At 43.5% G+C, this 24,102-nt stretch overlaps 1 long non-coding RNA gene across 1 annotated transcript; it reads right to left on the bottom strand.

The window, feature by feature from the left end:
• Positions 1-5,440: 5,440 nt before the first annotated feature.
• On the bottom strand, positions 5,441-16,355 carry LOC309353437. Its single transcript, XR_014161852.1, has 4 exons — positions 16,134-16,355; positions 10,199-10,281; positions 6,801-7,029; positions 5,441-5,538 (listed from the first exon to the last, which is right to left on the bottom strand). It is a non-coding gene; the product is annotated as an uncharacterized lncRNA (long non-coding RNA).
• Positions 16,356-24,102: the final 7,747 nt, after the last annotated feature.

Below are 24,102 nucleotides of genomic sequence, written 5' to 3'. Positions count from 1 at the left end.
ACACACTTCGAGGGAGACACTGCACAGTAATGACTGCGTCGCTCTCGCTCCGATAGACATCAGCTGCAGGTCAGAAGTGCTGAATGGATTACATTGATAAGGTCACTGTATGAACAGCTTATTGTCATTTGACATTTCAAGAAGCAGTCTGCAGAGCACAAATGAGGGCTACAGGCAAAAAGCAGGGCTTCCAGGTTCAGTCCCAGAGGCTCTGCCCGTTGCCTTAGGGATGGGACGCCTCCAGAAGTTGCTAGACTCCAACTCCAGTCAGCTTCAGCCAGCATGGACAAAGATCAAGGGTGATGGGAGATGGAGTACAAGCTCTGGAGAGTCACAAGTTCCCCAGTAGGTAGAAGTAGTGAGAAACATTTTTTTTTGCCTGAGGGATACTATTCAGGGGAAGACTTCGTCAAACAGTGAAGGGAGAACATAGCCTTCACTATGAGAAGTGTGGCGAGAGCCTGTGTGGTGTAGTGGTTAAGAGCGATAGACTCGTAATCTGGGGAACTGGGTTCGCGTCTCCGCTCCTCCACATGCAGCTTCTGGGTGACCTTGGGTCAGTCACACTTCTCTGAAGTCTCTCAGCCCCACTCACCTCACAGAGTGTTTGTTGTGGGGGAGGAAGGGAAAGGAGATTGTTAGCCACTTTGAGACTCCTTTGGGTAGTGATAAAGCAGGATATCAAATCCAAACTCTTCTTCACGCCACTACACCATGATACCCAGGAGAGGCTGTTTTTGGCTGTAGAACCCAAGATTTGGAATAGCCTCCCAAGAGAAGCACACCTTTCCTGCCTCCTTTTAGACTGGTGGAGAGAACATATTCATTTATTTGTCTCTGGTTTTGTTTTGTTTAATTTCAAAAATCTTACGCTGCTCACTGGTGCTTTAAATTTCTTTGTCATTTTGTGGTGACTTGCTTGGTTTATTCTGGATCTTATCTTATTTATATTATCTTATTTTTGTATTGCATTGCTAATGGTCATCAGCTACTTTGGTAATAAAAAAGTGGCACTTTTGCAAACTGGAGAAAATGCTGCAAGAAGCACACACCACAACCCAACCCAGCCACCCCTTTGGCAACCCCAGCATTAGGCAAATGTTTCCCTCTCATAAGAACACTCCAAACGAATAACTTAGGCTTTCAGTCCACTGATTTGAGAGATACAAACAAAAACACCTGTAAGTGGCAGCCTATTTCATTCTTTCACAGCTAAGAAGAGAAACGCTGTGCAGATGAGTTTATTTTTAAGCTCTGGAAGAGCGAGGTGGGCGGGAGGAAGAGTTGGGCATATGTTCTTTTGTTGTTAAATCTTGTGCTTTTCACACCTATTAAACATCTGCTTGACAAGATGTGTTCGCACTTGACAAGCATCTTCAAGGAATGTGAGCATTTGCTACAAAATTTCTGTTCCTTGAAAAGTACAATCCAAGCATCAATATTGTCTTGTTCCTATTTGCTACTATGCCCTGATAACTGCCATTATGGAAATAGGATAGTCATTCAATAGCAAGTGGAGCACAGCTAAAAAGCAGCTTCACTATACTATGAGTCAGAAGAAACACTACCACCAACTGGAAGTCTTAAGTGGAATAGCTTAATACCATTAGCTCTGTTGGGATAACGCCTTAGACTCACCCTGACCCCTTATTTAATTACAGAGTGAGAAGTCAATCAGAAGTTCAAAAGTGGATACCTGTGCATTAAAAAGAATATCAGCAAACCACAGCAACACCAAAATCTTCCAGTTTGTCTCTTTTTCATCCTGGGACATGAAGTTGTGTAAATATTACCATAAATATTTTCTCTCATATTTAGAGATAGTTGAAAATGTCCATTTTTGTTTCTTTCAGTTTCTCACTTTTCCACTCTTCGCCACATTTCCATTAAAAAAAAAGTCCTTGTGAAAAGTAATCAGCAGTTCAGTGCAAATTTATCCTGATATATACACATTCTGCTAATGCACACATTTCTTAAAGCAATTTCTCTTAACACACTGTATTTTTGTATGTTCTTCTCCCTAATATATGCATCTACAGGCACACTTTACCCTGTTATAGGCATTTCTGCACAGAATACTTGGCTGGAGAACTGTATTGCAAAATTCAGAAAAGTGTGAATGTCAAAGGATAGCTGTGTTTCGTAAAATGTAAATTAGCTAAACTCATTGTTAAATGCAAACTGAATTGAATTTCTCTCCAATCTCTGATCAGTGAATCTGTTCTGTAAAAAAAAAAAATAAAGAAAGAAGATGGAGTCAGAGAACCACTTACAAAGTTAATGCTGTCCAGCACAGTCAAGAATTTCAACACATATCAAGTGCAGAAGTTGTTGGATTCCAACTCCCATAAGCCTCAGCAACCATGGCCAATGGTCATGAATAATCAGAGGTGGAGTCCAGCATCCTCTGGAGGGACACAGGCTCCCTAACCTGGGTGCTAAGTAGTAAGAAAAACATTGCTATTCATGGAGGGTATTGCTGAAAACAGATTTGAGCAACTTGCATTAGGAAGGCAGCTCACATTCCAGAAATAAATGAAAAATTCAATGTGTGATGAAATAGCCCATCTGCGTCCATTCCAAGTGCCCAGTATAGGAGCCGTGATAGCCAGCAGTGTGACAGAAACATCCTGGAATACTTTCAGTGGATGCCTATGGGTTATCTTCAGATAAGAACCCTGGGAATAACAACTCTGAAATAACTGGGAACCTTGGTTGCAAGAACGAGCCCATTGCCTCCTGCCTTGTCAATTCCTGTTGCTTCAAGCCACCAGACAGCTGTTAGGAACCAAGCTCCGAGGATCGACAGACCTTATGGCGTCTTCAGAGATAAAAGCCACTGCGGAGCTGATTATCCAAACCCAAGGCGCAGCCCCTGCCTTTCAGCGGCCGATCAATAACAGTAATGCATAATCGTCAGTGTTCGCATTATCTGTTGTCAAACGGGCAGTGTTCTTCTGTCGTGGTTATCTAACTGCCTTCAGGTAATACTTACAGATGTAACTTGAGGGTTGCTGGTGATTTTAGGAATGAGATAGAGAGCACCATCCAACTTTTTTTGTTGTGCACTGCAATCCTGCTTAGCACACCCGCCTCAGATTGTAGACTTTGCTGTTATCTTTATGTTTCAGCGTGTTAAGTTTGCCTCTCTTCCTGTGTGTCATGATCCAAATGTGTGTGTGCATATACCCGTCCCCTCGCATACGTGACAAAGCATATTTTTGCCTACAAAAGCTCCTGCCATGAATGAAATGTCTCTCTCTGGGCTAGTGTGACGTAGCAGCTAAACCAAACAGACCCAGGTTCAAATCCCCCCTCAAAGATGAAGCACATTAGATGCCCTTGAAACCAATTTGCCGTCTGCTAGCCCAATTTACCTCACAGAGCTATTGTGAAGCTATGCACACCACCTTGAACACCTTAGAAGAGAAGCAAGATTTTAAAATGTAATAATAATCTGAGCCTGAGGTGGGATTAATCAATGCTTGCTTGCTTGCTCATTTCTTCCTCCCTCCCTCCCTCCCTCCCTCCCTCCCTTCCTTCCTTCCCTCCCAGACTTTCTGCAGGGATCAGCTGCATGATTGAGTTTTCCATATGACAACAGGTGTGGCACAGGAACATGTCACATGGAGAAAATGGCTTTGCAGTCCAAATTGAAACAGATCAAATTTTACCCATAGGCCAGACCAATAAAACCATAAATTGATATGGTGTTCAAAACAAAAAATCTAAGTTCCATAAATAGGCATAGTACAACTTCCTTAAGATGCCGGGTGAAACAGAAAGGTCTTTGTCATTGTGTTCAGTCTATGGTGATTACTCTGTGAGGGTTAATTCACATTTGAAGAGTAACTATTGGGTGTCACAATCAATGAGCAACAAACATGCATTCATCAAGCTGCTCTGTTCAGGCATTCATATACAACTAGAATCATGGGAGTGTGGAGTCAGCCTCTCCCTTTGCAACCTCATCAACTCATCCACTCACTGGGGCAGAAGTTCTTCTAAAGAGGGACGCCTACTCCATTCATGAAGGCACACTGTTTGATTTTGAACCCTGACCACACAGGGTTCCAACATCACACGGAGGTCTAAATCATGCAGGAAGGCTGCACATATACAGCAGGTTCCCAGCTTCACATCCTCCTCCTCTTCCAATGCATGAAAGGTGTTGAGGCCAGATGATGAAGATGCAACACACTCAGGGATTCTTCAAGCAATTATAATTGTGTGAACTCCCGAATCCAGCCTGTGAGTCTCTAAGAAGTTGCAGTACTTCTCTTTTGCTACCACAGATCAAAATGAGCTCTTATCTGGAATTTCCTGATCTTATGCCATCCTCTCCTCTTCTACATTTCGCCAAGAAGCTATTTTCTAGTTTAACCCTGCTAATTTTAATTTCCTGACCTCCCCTGATACTAGAAAAAAGCTTCACAAATCTATTTAACAGCACAAAAGCATCAGACCTGACAGCACAATCCGTCTCTTTTTGTCGTCAGCCAGACAGCCCAAAAGAAAGCTGTAAGCAGTTGTGTTAACAAGAAGAACACAATCGCCCCCTTTTTTCCCAGGAAAAAAAGGCAATCAAGCACTGTTGTCATTTGAAAGTATACAGCTCTGTTCCTGATCTTAGATGCTGAAAGGGCTTTTAAGACTCTTTAAGCCATTGATTCACCTGAAAAAAAAAAAATTAACCCCATGCCATGCCACAGATCTGAAAAATATGCACATAAATGCAAGCAACTGGATCAGAGTGCTGCTGAAGAACAGTTTACATCAAATCTTTAACCTAGTCTTCAGATTTTAAGGCTTATATGCAACTAAGTCCTAAACCTCTGGAAATCAATGACCCTGAGTTAGTCATGCACATTAATTTAAATGGGTCTACTCTGAGTAGAATGGGACACAGGTGGCACTGTGGTCTAAACCACAGAGCCTAGGGTTTGCCGATCAGAAGTTCGGCAGTTCGAATCCCCGCGATGGGGTGAGCTCCTGTTGTTCGGCCCCAACCAGCATTTGTTCATAGCAAAGCCACTGTTATAGCAACGCATAAAAAGGGGGCGGGTGGGCTGGGAAATCTGGCAAGGAGACGAAAGGAGGAAGCCCCCCCCCCCGGCCGTGCCATGGTTTAAACAGCCCACGACCACACCCCTGGCTGTGACAATTGGACAGCCGGGCACGTGGCAGGGCCAGTAGTCAGTGCAATGAGGGTGGCATTCCTCCACCTCCCAGCTGGATCACTAAGAGGTCCCGGATGCCCAGTCGCAACACCGCCCACCGGGAAAGGTAAGCAGACTTGTGGGACAGTAGTAATTGACAGACAATGCTGCAAGAACAAGCAGAAATTAAAGGAAGCACAAGGGGCTCACAAGCCACATTAAACCAAAATATGGATGTAAGAAATCTGTGTGCAACATGTGTTTCCAAACCTCTGTTTGTTTCTGCAAAGAATCCACCATTTGAGTTGCATCTCCAGGGATGGGAAACCTGTGGATCTCCAGATGTTGGACTCCACTTGCATCAGCCCCATTGGGTCACCTGGAAGGTCAATGACTCCACATCACTGTTCTAAGAATTTATTTATATTCCCCACCCCCAAGCTTTGGGCTCATTGATTGAGCATCCCTGATGCTTGCAGGCCTTTGAGGAACCTTGACAAACTCTCCTAGGGTTGACTTCTCCTAAGGCACAGCATCACTTGGTTTCTTGCATGGTGGGTGACTAATGGATGTGAAGAAGTCCACCAGTGAAGCAGTAGACTGAAGGGATCCCATTGTGAAATATGCCAAGTCAGATTGCAGGAACACAAAATTGTCTTTTTGAATGCTCTTCATCTTAAAACTAAAGCTCCCTTCATAGGGTAAACTGCATGGGGTAAACATTGACGCAAGGGAAACTATGCTAAAACCTTCTCCCTGGTGTACTACTTACTACATGCGGAGTGGTTGCTTGAGTTTTTACATGACGGTAGAATTCAAAGAGATGAATCGCCCGCCCACCTGCAGCCTCCAAATAGATCTGTTAAATTAAAAGCCATACCTACTAAACGTTTCCTGTTGAATTTGTTCTATTCAGGTGTAATTCTTTGCCTGATTAAATCTTTAAATTGCAATTTCTCCGATTCAGTGATTATGCTCTTTCCCCCCCAAAAGCACATGGAGGCACTTTGAAACAACTATAACTGCAGCACACAAAGCAGAGTTCACATCCCACTTCAGTCAGGACTCATGGGCTGTTTCTGACCTACAAAATGCAAAAATTGATCTCATCTCCTCTCTCTCTCTCTCTCTCTCTCTCTCTCTCTCTCTCTCTCACACACACACACACACACACACACACACACACACCAGTGTTGTAAGAATGAACAAGGCATGTAAACAACTTTGTAATTAAAAGTAATTTATGCCTGATTGGAAAATACTGTTTAGTCTTTATACAACACTTATTTATACAGTTATACAAACACATTCTAATGCTTGTCAGGCATCTTACAATAATTATATATATATTATTGTGCTTCTTAGATCTCAGATTTGAGCAAACATATTTGAAAGAATCCTTTACAAAGGAAGCCCTCTTGCACTTGAATGTGACAAAAACTATTCATCTGGATTATAATCTCCTTTTTTTAAAAAAAATGATATAAACGAGTCACTCAAGGTGCAGCTAGAGAAACTCTGCATAAGGAAAATCCAAATTCCCTACAGTGTCCAAGAGTGAAACCTTTAAAGGGGGGGGGAGCTGGTTAGACATTTGCAATAACCAATCATGTAAAAATATCTCATGCAATGACATTTTACCTCACGCTGTTGAAGACCAAGGTTCAAGTCTCTTTTGTGCTTTATTTATGAGTTCAGGCACCACTTCTGGTGTTCTGAGCTTCTTTATGAGGGCAAAAGAAAAGATCAGACTTCCAGTTCTTTATCTTCATTCTCATTGTGTTCATCCAATCACCAGTTCTGGCCATTATTTCTTAGGCTTCTTAAAAAGCAACTTCTCTCCTGGGCTGACGCATTTTTATTTTTATTTCTTTAAAGGAAGGTCAAATGAAAGACTCAGATATGAGAACTGAATTTCAAGAATCAAGATTAGCTTCTTTTACTCAACAGCTCCCTGCTACTTTCAAGTTAACCTTAACGTGCCAGATTCAACACAGCTTTGAAATATATGGGCCACTAACAGGATTAGAGTTGCTTGCATGTCAGGGGGTCTTGCTGGTAATACCGCCATATTTTCCTCCATTTTTGGCCATGTTTCTAAGGCCCTTCCTCTCTGGCATTTGCCCAACCCTTATCAATCCAGCTGCTCTTGACAGAAACTCCTCATACCACCCCCAGTCCTTTCTATACATCCATATGGAAAGTAAGGTAGCAATATTTCATGTTAAAACAGCATGCTATGCAAGTGAGGTGAGGTCGCCAGATGGAAAATATCAAGAACCTATTGTGTCTTTTATTGTTGCACAGGAGAGAAGAATTTCAGCAGGTGCAGCTTCCATGACACCTGCTTAAACGCCCTCTTTTACCCAACTGTTAAAAGTGCAAGAGCACATCCTTCTTTTCCATCCAGCTTCTTTTTTAAAAAAAATAATAATGCAGTTTTCCCTCCAGCAAAATACAATCATCCTAATTTTTGTTTTGGCCTGGAATATATTCCCTTAACTCACATCTTCCTTGCTCGCCAGAACATTTAAATTATTAAGGTTTCACATGTATCGTTTCACAAACGGATGTTTGTGTGACATTTTTATGCTCTCCCAAAGCTTACATTTGCAGGGCTTCATAGTTAGAGAGAGAGAGCCACAACTGGCTATATAAATCTAAGTTACTTCGAGCATAAGCACAGGAAGGTGCAGAAACACCACACTCTCTTTGATACTAATTTTAGATTTGTTTGCCTTCCTTCCTTCCCGACTCTCCTGCCTAGGAGGCCATCCTTTACTGTCAGTTGTATTTTGACTACGACTTGCACGCCATCACCTTTTCATGTTTTGTCATCAGGGAACAATCAGCAAACCCACATAGGAGCATCAAAGGCATCTCTACAGGAAGGCCTAACTCATACAGTGACCCGTTTCCTGCTTCTGGCTACCAATTGGCTAAAGAAACCAAAGGCTTTGCGGCAGAGCGTAAGAGGGTCACACAAAGGTCACAGGAAGGGCAGCAGCTAAGATAGTCAGGGAATTATTGTATTAGCTGTTGAACCTTGAAAGCCAGCCTGGAGGGCTACAAGTTCCCTATAAGTGTATGCCTCTCTTCAGCCAATATAACAGGTGAGAAAACTGCACCGCTGCAATGGGTTCTATCTATATGATGCATTGTATGTGCTTCAAATGACACTACCTCCACAACTCTTGTCTGTTTGTCCAATTCAATGCCGCTGGTACAAAACATGAAGCAAGCTTAGCCCTAAATGTGCTTGCAGCATGTACTCCAGCTTGTCCCAATGGCATATCCTTGAGCAATAATCAGCCATGATTTCCCATCATGTGCAAGCAATGAAAGATACAGGTGGCTCACCCTCATGTATACACACCATAGCTGTCAACATTTCCCTTTTTTTAAGGGAAATTCCCTTATTCTGAATAGGATTCCTCACAAGAAAAGGGAAAAGTTGACAGCTATGACACACACATGTCCCCTAAGTTCTATGGCAGCTATTGAAAAACAGCACATTCTGAGGGGCAAGGCAGTCCCTTACTTGACTTATCCTTCTCCCCTGTCCACTTCCCTCTCAGAATGAATTGTGATCTCCTAAGTCCCTTTAACTGACAGTCCATCATATGAGCCTTATATGCAGGGCCGGCCCACCCATGAGGCAAGGTGAGGAAGGTTGCCATTTGGAGATCCACCTCAGGTGCCAAAATGTATTGGGCTGGCCCTGCTTATCATGGGGAAAGGACTAGAACATGGGTAGGCAAACTAAGGCCCGGGGGCCAGATGCAGCCCAATTGTCTTCTAGATCCAGCCTGCGGATGGTCTGGGAATCTGTGTTTTTACCTGAGTAGAATGTGTCCTTTTATTTAAAATGTATCTCTGGGTTATTTGTGGGGCATAGGAATTTGTTTTGTTTTGTTTCTCAAAATATAGTCCGGCCCCCCAAAAGGTCTGAGGGACAGTGGACCGGCCGCCTGCTGAAAAAGTCTGCTGACCTCTGGACTAGAACATACCTTCTGACATTTCTCTGATGAAAACAGGGACATTGCATTCCATAATGATGATTTTACCATTTATACCCCACACATCTTACTGGGTTGCCCCAGCCACTCTGGGCATCTTCCAACAAATATAAAAACATAATAAAATAGTAAACATTTTAAAAAACTTCCCTACACAGGATTGCCTTCAGATGGCTCAGGGGTTAGATAACTCCATACCCTCCAACATTTCCCCAATTAAAATAGGGACATCCTAAGGAAAAGTGGGACATTTTGGGATCAAATCAGAAACCAGGATGACTTCTCTAAATCAGGGGACACTTGGAGGGTCTGTTAGAACAAAGCAAATTCCAAAGCAATGTGTGGGTTGCACAATGCATACTTGGCCCCCTTGCCAGCGCCAGCCTCTTTTCAGCTCCTGTTTCCACATGCCACAATACCTGCTTGACAGGTACCAGATGCAATGGAGCTGGAATTTCTGCCTGGGCTCTGTTGTAATAAACCAGAGAGAACAGCTGTGCTTTTAAACATCACCCCTTCATTTTTAAAGAACTTGCATATGAGAAGCTCTTCAGGGGGGAATGGTTATTGCCTAAGGATAGTTAATAAGTATTTAAATATGCTGAAACACAAGCTGGGGGGGAGAAATAAGAGGGTCCATCCCTATCCCCCCCCCCATTTCTTAAAATTTAACTTAATGTGCAGCCTGTTCTATTCTGACGTTGTGTACTGGATAACCATAGATGAGCAAAAAAATATATACTGTATGAAATAGAAAGCCGCACACCTAAAGACTTAACCAGATGCAAAAGTACTAATAACTCTTGTTCAAAGTGGAGAAATATTCATACTAAATAGGACTAGAATATTAAATCACTGAAAACGTTCTTGTTTGTAACCAAAGGTGGTTCCAATTGCTGAACAAAACATGTTGCAAATAAACAGTGATTTGGCAATGTCTTTCAATTGCACCATCAAGCAAGCCATTTTCAATTTACTCCCTTTTACTTGGCTGTTTTTCATCTGCATTTTACTACTTACTTTATGACTTTTCTAATGTGACAATTTAAATATTTCTCCGTGGGATGCTTCCATTCATCATTCTGCAACTTACTGAATTTGCGCTGAAAGGGGAAAGGAAAAAAAGGCAGTGAACTTTAGAGAAAAGAGTTGCTCAAGTCATTCAGACTGCTTTGCTATATTTCAATAATAGATTAAATTATAAATTTTATCTCATTTGGTTTACTAATCTCATGCTAATAGCTGGTCTTTAGTTAAATATAGTCTTTTATTTATTTTATCTGATTATTAATTTTTAAATTCTCAGCTAGATGTTCTACATCTTTTGGAGTGAATTTTGATTGTGAGACTTGCAAGTGCTTTATATATATATTAATGTAGCATAATGAAATATCATACTCATCTTCAAATCTGTTTAACTATACCTTCATTCATTTCATAGTTTAACTGTGCATCTATCGAACTGAAGTAATTCTGTTAATAAATATTAGTAGTCTATTCAGTCACAACCTGCTTATGCCCTAACATGTGTGTGTATGTGTAAAAGAAGTTGTGGAAGTGGAAACCTGGGACTGGGACCATGGCACACATTGCTGTTTCAAAGGCAAATGGGAGCGTGGAGTAATGTTCAGTGGGAAATTGTGCAGAGGAAAGAGTCAGACCCCCTCTCCAAGGAACACTGCAGTCCTGATACAATTGGGCTCCACCATGGCTGGTATTCATTAAATTACAGTACCTGGGAATACGCACCGCTGAATTTACTAGGACCTACTTCTGAGTTAAGATTGCAAGAGGTGGACTTTGGTTTTTCAGATTTCAGCAGCACTCTGTGCAAGGCTGGAATTTGGCGCGTGCGCGCACACACACACACACCGCCTTCTTTTCTACTCAATTCACTATGTCCTAGTTGCAATGCCTTGTGGCGCCCCCTAGGGTCAGCACCCAGTGCAGTGGAACCAGTCACGCTGCCCTAAATCCACCTATGGGGTAACTCACTGGGGAGTTTTGTGTGAACAAGGTCAGAATTGCTCCGCACTGACCTTAACTATGTACTACTGAACAAATTTAGGATCTGGCTGTGGTTTATTTTAATTCAGTCTAGTATAACCTTTGTAAGGTACTAAACAACAAACTGGATGACTGAATCACCCTGGTTTACAATTTGGGACAAAATAAAAAAGACCCTGTCTTTTTAATCTCTGCGAAGGTGGGAAAATATATTTGGAAGCGACTTCTTTTCAGGCTGGCTTAGAAGCTTTATTGCAATGCAATTTACACAGCTGGACAGGTCTACAGGTGGCTCAAAATGCATTAGAGAAAGTGACTTGACTTCTGCAGGGGGGGAAGAGACAGGAAGTCTCTCTGGGATTGAGGTTGTGCCAGGCATTAACACAGCTGACTGGATAGCAGGTGGCTGCAAGTATAAATTTCATGCTAACATATTCATTAGAGCTCCCTTGCCTCTGTCTTCCTGGAATTGTAAAGTGGTGCTGATATCACCCTAAGCAAGCCCGTGCAAGGACACACTGCTTTTCTCAGAACAGAGGGGAAAGCAAGCCCAGATGAATATGAAAAGAATGAACACTTCCACGGTCCTCATCCCTTTTTCGTCACCTCTGCAGAACATTGCTTTAGGGTGAGACTTTCAAATGCTGCTTAATAAGGGAGTTAGGTATGCAAACCTGATTCCATTCAGAGCTGAAATGGTTTGGAATATCTCAGGCTCAATTAATTTATTTATAAGAACCCAGAAGGTGTGACTGTGTTCTGCTAACTAGCCAATCTCTTCAAATACCAGTTTATAAACCCAAACACCCAAAAGGCTTAAGAGACATACTTTCTGTAAGGGTTTATTAAAAAGAAAGGGGAGGAGATGAATATATCAGTGATGTTTGCTTTTAATTTGTTTTTGTTTTTTCATTAATAAACATATTCCATAAATGTGCTGAATAAAACAAAAGCAGAAAACACACTTCAAGAACAGTGGCAGGAAAAATTTGAACTGATGCCCGAAGCATAAGGTTTCTCTCCCCCACCCTGTAAGCTACACAAGACAGCATCATAAATCTTCCTTTTGACCTAGTTTAGCATATGCTACCTTCCTTGCTAAAATATTCACACACAATTAAATATCCATGGGAAGGCAGGAAAGAGACAAGAATGTGGGGTGCCAGGGCTAGAAGAATCCATAAGGAAGACTGTAGCTCAGTGGTAGTGCATCTGTCTTGCATGCAGAAGGTCCCAGGTTCAATCCCCAGGGTTTCCCGATTGGGCTGAGAATGTCTGCTGTCTGAAATTGCTCTGAAATACCTGAAATTTGCTGCCAGTCAGTGTTGGCAGTATTGGGCTAGATAGACCAATGATCTTACTCAGTATAAAACATTTTCCTATGAGCAATCCACCACACTGAACAAGCTACCATCTCTGTCACCCAGAATTTAAGCTGGAGGCAGCCTCTTGAATGGAATAATTTGATGCAAGAGAGGTAGGACAGAGTCACAACCGCAATTTTCATGTTCTGCCTTAACATATAAAATTGTCTAAACTGGGTCAAAATACTGGTCCAACTAGCCTAGGACTGTCTGGATTGGTCTACATCATTCAGTGTCTCAGCCAGAGGACTCCCCTCACCCCAATTCTACTCAGATCCTTTAACTATATATCCAGGGATGGCTTATTCATGCTTTGGTGACATCCAGGCTAGTGCACAAGCTCTCTGTGTTGGGCAACCGTTGAAAATGGTTGAGAAGCTTTATCTAGTGCCGAAGGCAGTAACCCACGTGTTGATTAGTCCAAATGGATTTTCCACTATGGAATTGGCTCTCAAAGAAGGAGGGAGTGATGGCGACCAGGTTGGATGAACAGACATATTCATATCAATGTATACCAGCCATGATTGGTCCTGTTTGTCAATTTCCCACAGGCATCTGGTTGGTCACTGTGAGAAGGGGATGAATGGACTAGAAGAGCAATTGGCCTGATCCAGCAAACTCTTCTTATGTTCTCATATCTTGCTTTTCTTGAAGCAGCTGCACTTCTGGGTCGTAAGAAGAGCTCTACTGGACAGGACTGAATGCCCACCTGGTCTTTCCATAGCAACCAACCAGGTGCCTACAAGAAGTCCACAAGCAGGAAATGAGTACAAAGCACTCTCTCTCTCTCTCTTTATGCTTCCCAGCAACTGGTCCAAAATTGTGGTTTTGATCTTTAAACCCGCTCAATATCTTGGGTTTTGGTTTTTTCATGGGACATTTCATCTCATATAAGATCCCAGCCCTAAATCCCTTGAGGTGGCCCTGCCCAAGGTTCCATTTTATGTAGAGACCAGGGCAGTCTCTATAAGGAGCAAGGCCTTTTCTGTGGTGGCCTTTAATACTCTGGCACTTCCTTTCAAGAGAGGTTCATTCCGCCTCCCTCTTACTGTTTTTTTCAGAGTGGAGGAGCATTCTTTTTTGTTCTGATTGCTTCTTGCTCTTGTTCCATTGACTGAGCTGTCTATACTGCTGTTTTACTATCATTGCTGTTTTATTGAAATTGTCTTGTGATGGGGGAGTAATTGATTTGTGCTCTTTTATTGGATGTTGTTTTTATTCTTCAAACTGCTGTGACATTTTATGAACAGCGGTATAAAAATCTTTTAAATTAATACACCCTGGAGCTTGTGCCTGCTAAACATGTGCTCTGTCACTGAGCGATTGATTTAAAGTTCCCAAAGAAACATGAGATGTGGCTGCCATGCCTGGTGCCCTGGCCCCTGTCATCTGTCCCTCCTCTTCCCTCACCAGTTACAGCAAGCAAGATGCCAGGTATGCCATATAGAAGCTGATGGAAGAGGGCAGATGAAAGGGCTAGGAAGGCCAAAATAGGCAGAGATACCGAGTGGCAAGAATCACATTACATTTTGAGGAAGGGCCATAGCTCAGTGATAGAGCATTTGTTTTGCAAAGTCAGCTTCCTGCGTTCCTATATATCCAGTCAGGGGCTGAGGATCATTCTTACAAATGATCCCCAAAAATGGAACTAGTAATATATGGGGGGAAATGGGCAATAATACAGAGGAGCCAAGTGTGAACACTCACAAAACCCACTTCGACATCTGGCCTCTTCAGTTTCTCACACAGCAGCTCCCTACACCGAAACTATTTCCTTTTCTTTCTTTTTCATTAAAAGTAGGGCTGAGAACTATGGCAGGGAGCAATAAGGCAAATCCAAGTCCACATGCTGACATCTTCCACTCATGCATTGCAGCAAAACTAAACACCTGCATGCCTTTTCATGCCATATACTCATATTTAATGGAATTATGAAGATTTTGTTGTTGTTTAAACAGAGGAATAATCTTAATCAAATAAATGCATAATTGATATCACACGTTTGGAATGAGTGAGAACTGGACAGTGGAAAACTGACTTCTGTAACCGCTCAAATCCCCATGAAATATTTTTTTATATGTCACATATGCAAGAAGCAACCTGATCTTGAATGTCATCTGTTCTGAATTATACATGCAATTATGGTAAAATCTATACCAGATCGCATGTTATTCCTTAGGATTATGGTTCAATCGTTATTAAAAACTTTTAAGCACTTTCAGTTGGCAGATTTATGAAGTCCTTCATTCGGAGGCCACATTCTACAAGTCTGAGGTTCCCATCACTTAGTTAGTCTTCTGGTATGGAGAAACACAGGGAGATTATAACTGGACATCTCACTGAAATCTCTTAGTAGAGTAACATTTGACTGTATTCTGGAGAACCCTGGTGTTTCTCAAAAACTTATTGGGAGTATGTCAAAGAAAGCATCAGTAATGACAACAACCCAAAGAAGTATTGAATATTATTGTTGCTGTTTTAAAAAGATGACCTGCCCTTCACCAGCAGGCCCCAGGGTGGGTTACAACAACTTAAAATACAGAGCTGAAAACAGAGTGTTGTCATTGGGAATATGGTGGGCCCTGAAACCATACATCTCACATGTCAAAGGCCAGAAAATATGCTTTTAGGTCACCGACTGGTAAGTCAGGACCAACTACTGGGTTGTGGCCTGATCCAAGGTAGGTTGCAACAGGAGTACTACCACCACACAAATATATAGTAAAAGATTAAGAAACAGTTCCCAAATGTATGTTTGGGTTAAAAGTGGGTCCTGGGTCCAAAAACATTGAAGATACCTGTTCTAGGACACAACTCTGTCAATCACAAACTAGATGTGACTGGGGCAGCTCTGTTTTGTTTTGTTTTCTTCATCATCATCATCATCATTATCACTTTTTACAAAATGAAAAAGCCACAAAATGACAAGAAAATACAAGAGCTGAGAAGTTAAAAATAATAATTGTTATGTATTGAAGTTCTCACCCTGGCCACCAGGGGGTATTGTGTATATAGTTTTCATTCAGGTCCACATGGTAATTTAGGCAGGAAACCCTGGGTTGTTGTTGTTACAATGTTGACAGCCTATAAAAGCAGGCCGGCTGAGCTGTTTGCTGTTCAGTTCAGTTCCAGCTTACTTATAAAGAAATACAGTGGTACCTCGGGTTAAGAACTTAATTCGTTCTGGAGGTCCGTTCTTAACCTGAAACTGTTGTTAACCTGAAGCACCACTTTAGCTAATGGGGCCTCCTGCTGCCGCCGCGCCGCCGGAGCATAATTTCTGTTCTCATCCTGAAGCAAAGTTCTTAACCTGAGGTACTATTTCTGGGTTAGCGGAATCTGTAACCCGAAGCGTATGTAACCTGAGGTACCACTGTACTTGGAGAAATCTCTGTGTCGTCTGCTATGTCCACCCACTACCTAATAATAATAATAATAATAATAATAATAATACAAAATCCCAAAAATGTTCAATAATCCAAGTCCCTACCCCAGAAAATGGTGGGCACCATTTTACAGAGGCCAGCTAAGTTACCAAAAGCCGCAGTGAATAAAAATGTATTAGGCCTGGTGCCTGAGTGCACCTGTATCTCTGTGTAAAGTGTGAGGAATGAGATTTAATTTTATCAGAATTTAAAGAATGGGATGTGCATTCCTGTAAGTACAGGGTGTTTGTATTTGTCAAGGGAAAGGTTTAATGCCTCTATTTCCTCCTGATCAAGATCCATCAGTCACCATCTTCAGTGCCTCTCACCAGAAACTGAAGACAATTCTTTCGGTGGCTTTTAAATTGATTTCTCTCCCACCCCACCCCCTGACTGAAGCCTTAATTACTTGGGATCCATTTGCCCGCTTACCCAGGACGCAGAGGTGACAAAGAAGCACTAGGGATTCAGTTCCTTCGGAGAAAAAGTTTATTGTGATCTGCGCAGAGACCACCAGCGGAATTATTTCCAAAGGCTGGGGGCCCCTAAAACACGTAAGCAAGCAGTTTTTATACCCTAGCAGCACCTCCCAACCACCCCACCACCAGTAACGTATCATATCATATTCCCCCCTTTGCCTTATGGCCTCATTGGGTGTTGCCAGAGCATTTTGGCAGTGCACTCCTTTCGCTTATCAGTCAAACCTGCATATCTTATTTGCTCCAGATGCATTTCTCCTCCTGCTCTCCGGGCGTTGCCTTCCAACTGTCAATGCACCCCCCCTGCCCACTCCCTTCATTTCCCTCCTCTTCTTCTGAACAACCTAATCCATAGGTTCGTTCGCAGGGATAGGCCTATACTCTCGCATGAGGGCAATCACACGGGGTCCCATCATTCAGGACATCATTTTTTTGCATCATCTGTTGCAAAAGCAGGGAATACAGAAGCAGAGCAAAAGCAAAATTAGCAAAGGTCCCATAAGCATAGCAAAGAGCCCCCGGAGCCACCCTGTTGGGAGGAAATTGTCTAGTAGGACATATCCCATCCTTCCTTCCCAAGTTTGTACAGGAACATGGGCTACTTTTTCTGCCAATTGAAGCCACTTGTTATAGAGACTCTGAGCCCCCTGTCTTCTCATTTCATGTGTGGGGAAAATGCTATTACGATTTAAGGCCTGGAAGCATTTGGCCTTGGGAGTGGATTCTCCCACCATAAATAGGAGAAGGATCATCAAGGGGATGGAGGGGGATCGCTTCCTTCCAGAAAACCTATGGCGTTCGTGCCAACAGAAATATAACAGCATCCATATAATCAAAGCAGTACATGTCACCCCTATCCACCATGCCCGATGGTTCCAAGGTTCCTCCCACCATTCCTTAATCATGATAAGGGTCTGGGGAAGGTTTTGGCCTGCCTGGGCGTTCAGGGCGATCAGGATAAAAGGGGTCGTGGAAACCTCCAAGGATCAAATCCTATAGTATGCAAATAGAACCCTTCTAGTCCTGCGGGGTGACTATATCCTTGGTGGGTGGAGGGCAAACACAAGCCCCACGGGGAAGGAGCCCAAGGTTGGTAGATTACCACACACCCACAAGAGTAGGTGGCACTTGGTGTCAAAATACCCACGGGCTCTTCCTCACACCAAATAATACACACTAGAGTTCTTTCGGAATTTAAAACATTATCAGGTGGTGTTACTCAAACTGCAGGCACGCTGGGAGCGCTGCCGGCGGGCGCTCCTCCCATCCACTTCTTCAGCCGTGCCTAGAGGTCCGGAGTGATACCAGCAGAGCGGTCGTCCGCTGGGCGCCTGTGTACGTACATACTGCCACAAGCAAATAATGATACAATCCACATCGAGGTAATTCAGTAAAGTCCACAACAAGGTCCTCCATGGGTGCAGTCCCACTGTGCTGAACTCCTGGTGGAGCCAAGTGTCCAGTTCTAGGGTTGTTCCTTTGGCACAACATGCATTTCCTGGAAGCTTGGGCAGCCAGTTGGTGAAGGTTGGCCACATAAAAACACTTTTCCAGCTGCTTGGTCATGTCATCAGGTCCCACATGGGTGGACTCATGGTACCGCTGAATTACTTGCCGGGACAATGATCCTGGGATCCATATCCTCAGCATCTGCAGTAGCCACCTCATGGGCAGAGTACCTTGGTTTCAAGGTGCTATCCAGAATTTCTTCTGGTACCAGGGCCCCAATGAAAGGTGTTGGGGATGAACCCCGGGCTGCTTCCTTTGCTACCCGGTCAGCCAGGCGGTTTCCCCTGGCCTCTTCACTAGGTCCAGTTTTGTGTCCATAACAGTGTATCACTGCCACTGCTTCAGGTTCCCAGACAGCGTCCAGAAGGTCTAAGAGCGCCTGAGGGTGCGCCACTTGACCCCCTCTGGAGGTGAGCAGACCTCTTTCCTTCCACAGTGCCCCGTGGGCATGCAGGGTGAGGAAAGCGTACTTTGAGTCAGTATAAATATTGATCTTTTCCCCTTTTGCTAGACACAGGGCCCTGGTAAGTGCCGTTATTTCAGCCAGTTGGGCTGAGGTTCCCAGTGGGAGTGAACTGGCCTCAACCACATTGTTTTCAAGGGCTACCACTGCATATCCTGCCTTTCGCTGTCCAGCCTCAACAAAGCTGCTCCCATCCACAAACCATGAAGGCCAATGTGGGTTTGCCTCATCCTTAAGGTCAGGCCTGCTGGAATACACTTCATCCATGACCTCTACACAATCATGGGTCGGTTCCTCACCTTCTCCTACCGGTAATAAGGTAGCTGGGTTAAGGGCTGTGGTAACCTGAAACTTCAGGCGTGGATGTAATAACAACATCTGGCACTTCCTCATTTTTGCTTGTGATAGGAAATAGGTGCCTTTCATGTCAAGTAAGGCTGGGACTGCGTGTGGAGTCACACAAGTGGTGTCTTGTCCGAACGTGAATTTATCTGCCTTTGTGAGTAGGGTGGCCACTGCCACAACTGCTCTCATACAGGGGGGCAACCCTTGTTCTGTTGAGGTTAGCCTCTCTGACAAGTATGCAACGGGTTGCTGCCAATTTCCCAGTTTCTGGCATAAAACTCCCTTGGCTACCCCCTGGTCTTCATCTATGAACAGGGTAAAAGGCTTCTCGGGGTTTGGGATGCCAAGCGCTGGGGCTTGTTGTAATGCCACTTTGAGATCCTGAAAAGCCTGCTGCTGTTCCCTGCCCCATATAAAAGGATCCTTCTCTGTTCCCCTAGTTGACTCATGCAGGGGCCGAGCAATGCTGCTGTAGTTAGGTATCCATATCCTACAGAACCCTGCGGATCCCAGAAAACCACGGAGCTCCCTGCGGTTTTTTGGCTCTGGTATTTGGATAATAGCCTGTTTTCTTTCCTCCCTTAGAGTTCGCTGTTGGTGAGAGATGTCAAAACCAAGGTATTTTACAGTTGGTTGACATATCTGCGCCTTCTTCTTGGATACCCGGTATCCAGCCTCAGCCAGGTGGTTTAACAAGTCCTTGGTGGCTTTCATGATTCTGAATCACTTCCCTAACTCTCATCACCTACGGTCTGCAAATAATAACATCCTCAAGGTCCCAGGCCTCAGAGAGGTCAGGCTGGCCTCAACTAGAGCCAGGGCCTTCTCGGCTGTGGCTCCAATCTGGTGGAACGCTCTGTCACAAGAGACTAGGGCCCTGTGGGACCTGACATCTTTCCGCAGGGCCTGCAAGACAGAGTTATTCCACCAGGCCTTTGGTCAGGACACAGCCTGACTCCCTCCTCTGGCAACCTGCACAGAATCTTGCTTAATCAGTTGCCATTAATTTGATTTCAATTGATTTTTATAATGAAATATTTTTAGAATAGTTACAGATAGGTAGCCGTGTTGGTCTGCCATAGTCAAGACAAAAACAAAAAACAAAAAAAGGTGCTACTGGAAGGATTTTTTTTTTATTTTTTTTTAGAATGTGCAATTATCTGATTGTTTGATTGTTTTGATTGTTGTTAGCCGCCCTGAGCCCGGCTTCGGCTGGGGAGGGCGGGATACAAATAAAATTTATTATTATTATTATTATCAAATTAGTAGGCTTCCGGGAGGCCCGCCTCATCCCAGTCAATACATTCAAACAATTTTATAATTTTCGCTGGGTTCTCCTCAAAAAAGGGGTTCTGATTGCGCCAATTACATACATCTGCACTTGAGAAAGGCACATGTTGGACCGTATATGTTCGTGGCGCTGGCGCCCCGTTCACCCCTGGGGGTCCCGGTGGGTCATAAACCCGGCGCAGGGGGGCTATCTTCTCTGCTCTCTCCTTTTGTTTCTTGGCTGCCTTATGCAGGGCAGCTCTATCCCAAGCCTGTTCCCAATGTCTCTGTTTCTTCTTCCATTGCTCCCTTTTACACTCTGCGGCACTCACTAAGTGCCCACTAACGTCTATTTCTTCCTTAAAGTCATTTACAAAATCTCTAACTCTTTTCCTTTGTTCTTCAGTCCACCTCTTTCCACCCTTTGTCAACTTTCCAATAGTCTGTCTAAACTCCTCATCCTCTCCCTTTTCCTCATCTGATTCATCATCTTTGGCCTCCCCTGGCACTGCCATTGGTGGGGCATATGGGGGAGGAGGTCTCAATACACCTTCTTCTTCCAGGTCCTGTAAGACCTGGGGTTTTGGCTTCGTTCTGACCGCACACAGGCGGGCGCCCTGGTCTATTCTACTGCGGCAGGATTCCAGCCACAAGGGATTTTTTCCCACATTAGTTTTCCAGGTGGAAATATAAGGAATCTGGTCCGGGTGAACATTAGCTATATTTTGCCACAGGAGGTCTATTAACTGCAGGTCGAGAGTGCCCTCTGATGGCCAGCCAGTACTTCACATAAAGTTCTAAGTCTCTCTTTCTGCAACTTAAAACCCCAATAGTCATGTTTTGTAGCTGTTCTCCAGTTATCCAGTAAACACTGCAAAGGGGTACATTTACTGCCTCCAGATCCCATGTCTAACAAAATACTCTGCTCCTATACGGGACTTCTCTTCAAACACACCGGTTTTGCTACAGACTGTGGCTTGGCGAGCTCGCGCTGCCAAGAAACTCACAATCCTACACACGCTTGGCCATGGGGACGCTAAGCCCCGGCCTCACATATACATTCATCCTTTCACACCACACACAACACAGGCTCCCCTCTGTCCTCCCCTCCTACCCTCCTGGCGGCACTTTTACTGCCACGGCCAGGTGAGGTTGATCAAGCCTCTAGCCCCTTTCCCTTAGAGCTCACCTTTCTCCCGTTGTGGGTCCCTTTCCTCGGCCGTCGTTTTTCTCCCTTGACCGGGTGTCTCCACTTTGGGACGGTGTGGCTAGCTCCCCCTACAAACTGGCAGGGTGCGCGCTTGGAGCTGCGAGCACCAGCCCAAGCTGTTCACCGCGGTCGAGCCTGGCCTCCGGTCCAATGGGTTTGGGCAAATCCCGGACGAGCCCCCAAATCTGAAGCCTTAATTACTTGGGATCCATTTGCCCGCTTACCCAGGACGCAGAGGTGACAAAGAAGCACCAGGGATTCAGTTCCTTCGGAGAAAAAGTTTATTGTGATCTGCGCAGAGACCACCAGCGGAATTATTTCCAAAGGCTGGGGGCCCTAAAACACGTAAGCAAGCAGTTTTTATACCCTAGCAGCACCTCCCAACCACCCCACCACCAGTAACGTATCATATCATATTCCCCCCTTTGCCTTATGGCCTCATTGGGTGTTGCCAGAGCATTTTGGCAGTGCACTCCTTTCGCTTATCAGTCAAACCTGCATATCTTATTTGCTCCAGATGCATTTCTCCTCCTGCTCTCCGGGCGTTGCCTTCCAACTGTCAATGCACCCCCCCTGCCCACTCCCTTCATGACTACTGCTCCTTTAAATGTCATTGCATTTGACGTTTTGTATTAGTGCTTTTTGGTTCTTTTGACTATTTGTACTTTAATGTATTTAGGCTACACTAAATACATGAAGATGAAGAAATACACTAAAAATGAACAATAACTGGTTTTACTTCTTGGCTTCTGAGGTACCGCTATCAGTCTGGCATCCATCTTGGAACCATTCTCCAGAAAAGAAACAAGCCTTGAGGGTGTGCAGTTCCAACTTTTTTCCTCAAAGAAACACTTTTGCCCTTTGGTCACTAAGTGGCAACCACATAAACATATCTTACATACTGTATTTTATGATGTTTGCATTGGTTCTGCTACCTAGATTTCCTGTAGGCCTCTAGAGACAAAAACAGAAGGAACACTTTGCTACTGCTCCTACTACTCCCACTTCTGAAAGCATAAAATAAGTCCGAGTTCAATATATCAGGACAAGCACTGACATAGCTTTGAATGAATTAGCAGTTATGACAACAACATTTCTGCTGAATCAACTTCAGTCAGTCAGGCTGCACGTGTAATGTGAGTAGGAACTAAAGGTTTTTAGAAATGGTTGCATTGGGGGGAATCAGTCGTGGGCCGGGAAAGAAAAAGAAGGGGTATCTGACTAGTTTTGGGGCTTATTCATACTTTTCTTTGCTCTTTCCAGGCATGGTTCGTGATTTAAAGCTCTCTGTCCAAGGGCCTGATTTGGGGGGTTTTATTGCTCCAGAGCTTTCCCTGTGAAAACCCACTCTTTAAATCTCAATCAGGCCAAATGTCAATCTGCAGAAAACCCAAATTGACGTTTGATTCAGCTTTAAAGAGTTGGTTTTTGTGGGGGGGAGAAAAAAGGGCCCCTCTGATACAGAGCATTAAAGCACAGGTCTCTAGCTGGAAAGAGTGGGGCAAAAGGTAGGTGTAACTAGGCCCTAAGTCTTGTATATTGTATGTATTTGCAGTAGCACTAAGTGAATTTTGCTGCTCCTTCAATCTTTGTGGGACATTTATAATCTTGCCAATACTATGAAGTCAGAAGACAAAACTGAAAATAAGGCAGAGAAAAATGGACCAGTTTCCTCATTCTGCTCTCCAGGGATCATCTCTATAATCCCATCCCAATGCTTCTAGCAAGGAAATGTCTACTAGAAACCACTACTAGAAATCTGGTCTCTTTTAGAATATCTTAAGGCAAGAGATATCTATATAGGGTAACATCTTGTGTAAGCTATTTCATATTCTAAGTATTATTATTTTTTTTACTTTTGAAGGGTGAGTGAGAGTGACTGAACAAATGAGTTGAGCTGAATAACTGTCACTTAACCTAGTATTCACATTCTCGCTTTTCCTCCTCCAGGTACTTTTCTCCCCAGCTTGCCTTGTTGGAAAAAGATGAAACTGGGAGGAAGATGAATGGAGATAAGAAGATGAAGAAGGGAGGTATGGTGTGATTCGGCTCATTCACTCATGTGGTTCTTTTGATATTAAAAGTAGACCTAGGTGTCTACCTTAACGTGAATGGGACAGATATGAAAAAGAGAAATGTGGCTGTTCCATCACCACCATTCAAGTCTCAACAAGCTTTTCACCATGTGAGTAGTGGGCGAAGTAAACTGCACTGAAACCTGTAGAATTTACTTCTGGAAGTCCAGTCTTTTCCCTATATGCATGGGCATTCCACATATTGTGCATCAGTGTTAGCAAGCACATCTTAAGATGGTCATAAAAAGGAATACTGTAAACCCAAAAACTATTAGTTTATCTATGTATCGCTTCTCACTACAAAAAGTTCTAAAGCTATTAAAAACAAAACAAAAAAATGAATACAGGAATAAAAATACATAAACATAATTAAAAGCATAACTAACTAACCTACCTACCTACCTGTGGCCATATAGAAGATATTGGACTACAACTCCCATCAGACCCAGCCAGCATAGCAAATGGGTTATGATTTTATTTTCTCCTTTTCCCTATGCTGATAGGAATGTTTTTAACATTTTTCATTTATTGTACCTCTGATATTGTATCTGATAAAGAAGAGGCTAAATGTGTGTGTGTAAGTAAGTAAGTAAGTAAGTAAGTAAGTAAGTAAATGGGACTTGAATTCCAGCAATAACTGGAGGCCTATGGATTAGCCACCATTGGATTCTTCCTGGGTCTTTCTTCCCAATTATGCAGAAAAATTGGGTTAATTTAGGGCTGCAATGTGTAGATCACAGATTCAGGACAATTAAAGGAAAGTACTTCTTCACACAGT

The sequence above is a fragment of the Podarcis melisellensis genome (genome assembly GCF_964234715.1).
Source record: "Podarcis melisellensis genome assembly, chromosome: 12".
Classification (NCBI taxonomy): Eukaryota; Metazoa; Chordata; class Lepidosauria; order Squamata; family Lacertidae; genus Podarcis; species Podarcis melisellensis.
The sequence above is the reverse complement of the archived record's forward strand: the minus strand, read 5'-3'. Positions and strand labels throughout refer to the sequence as shown.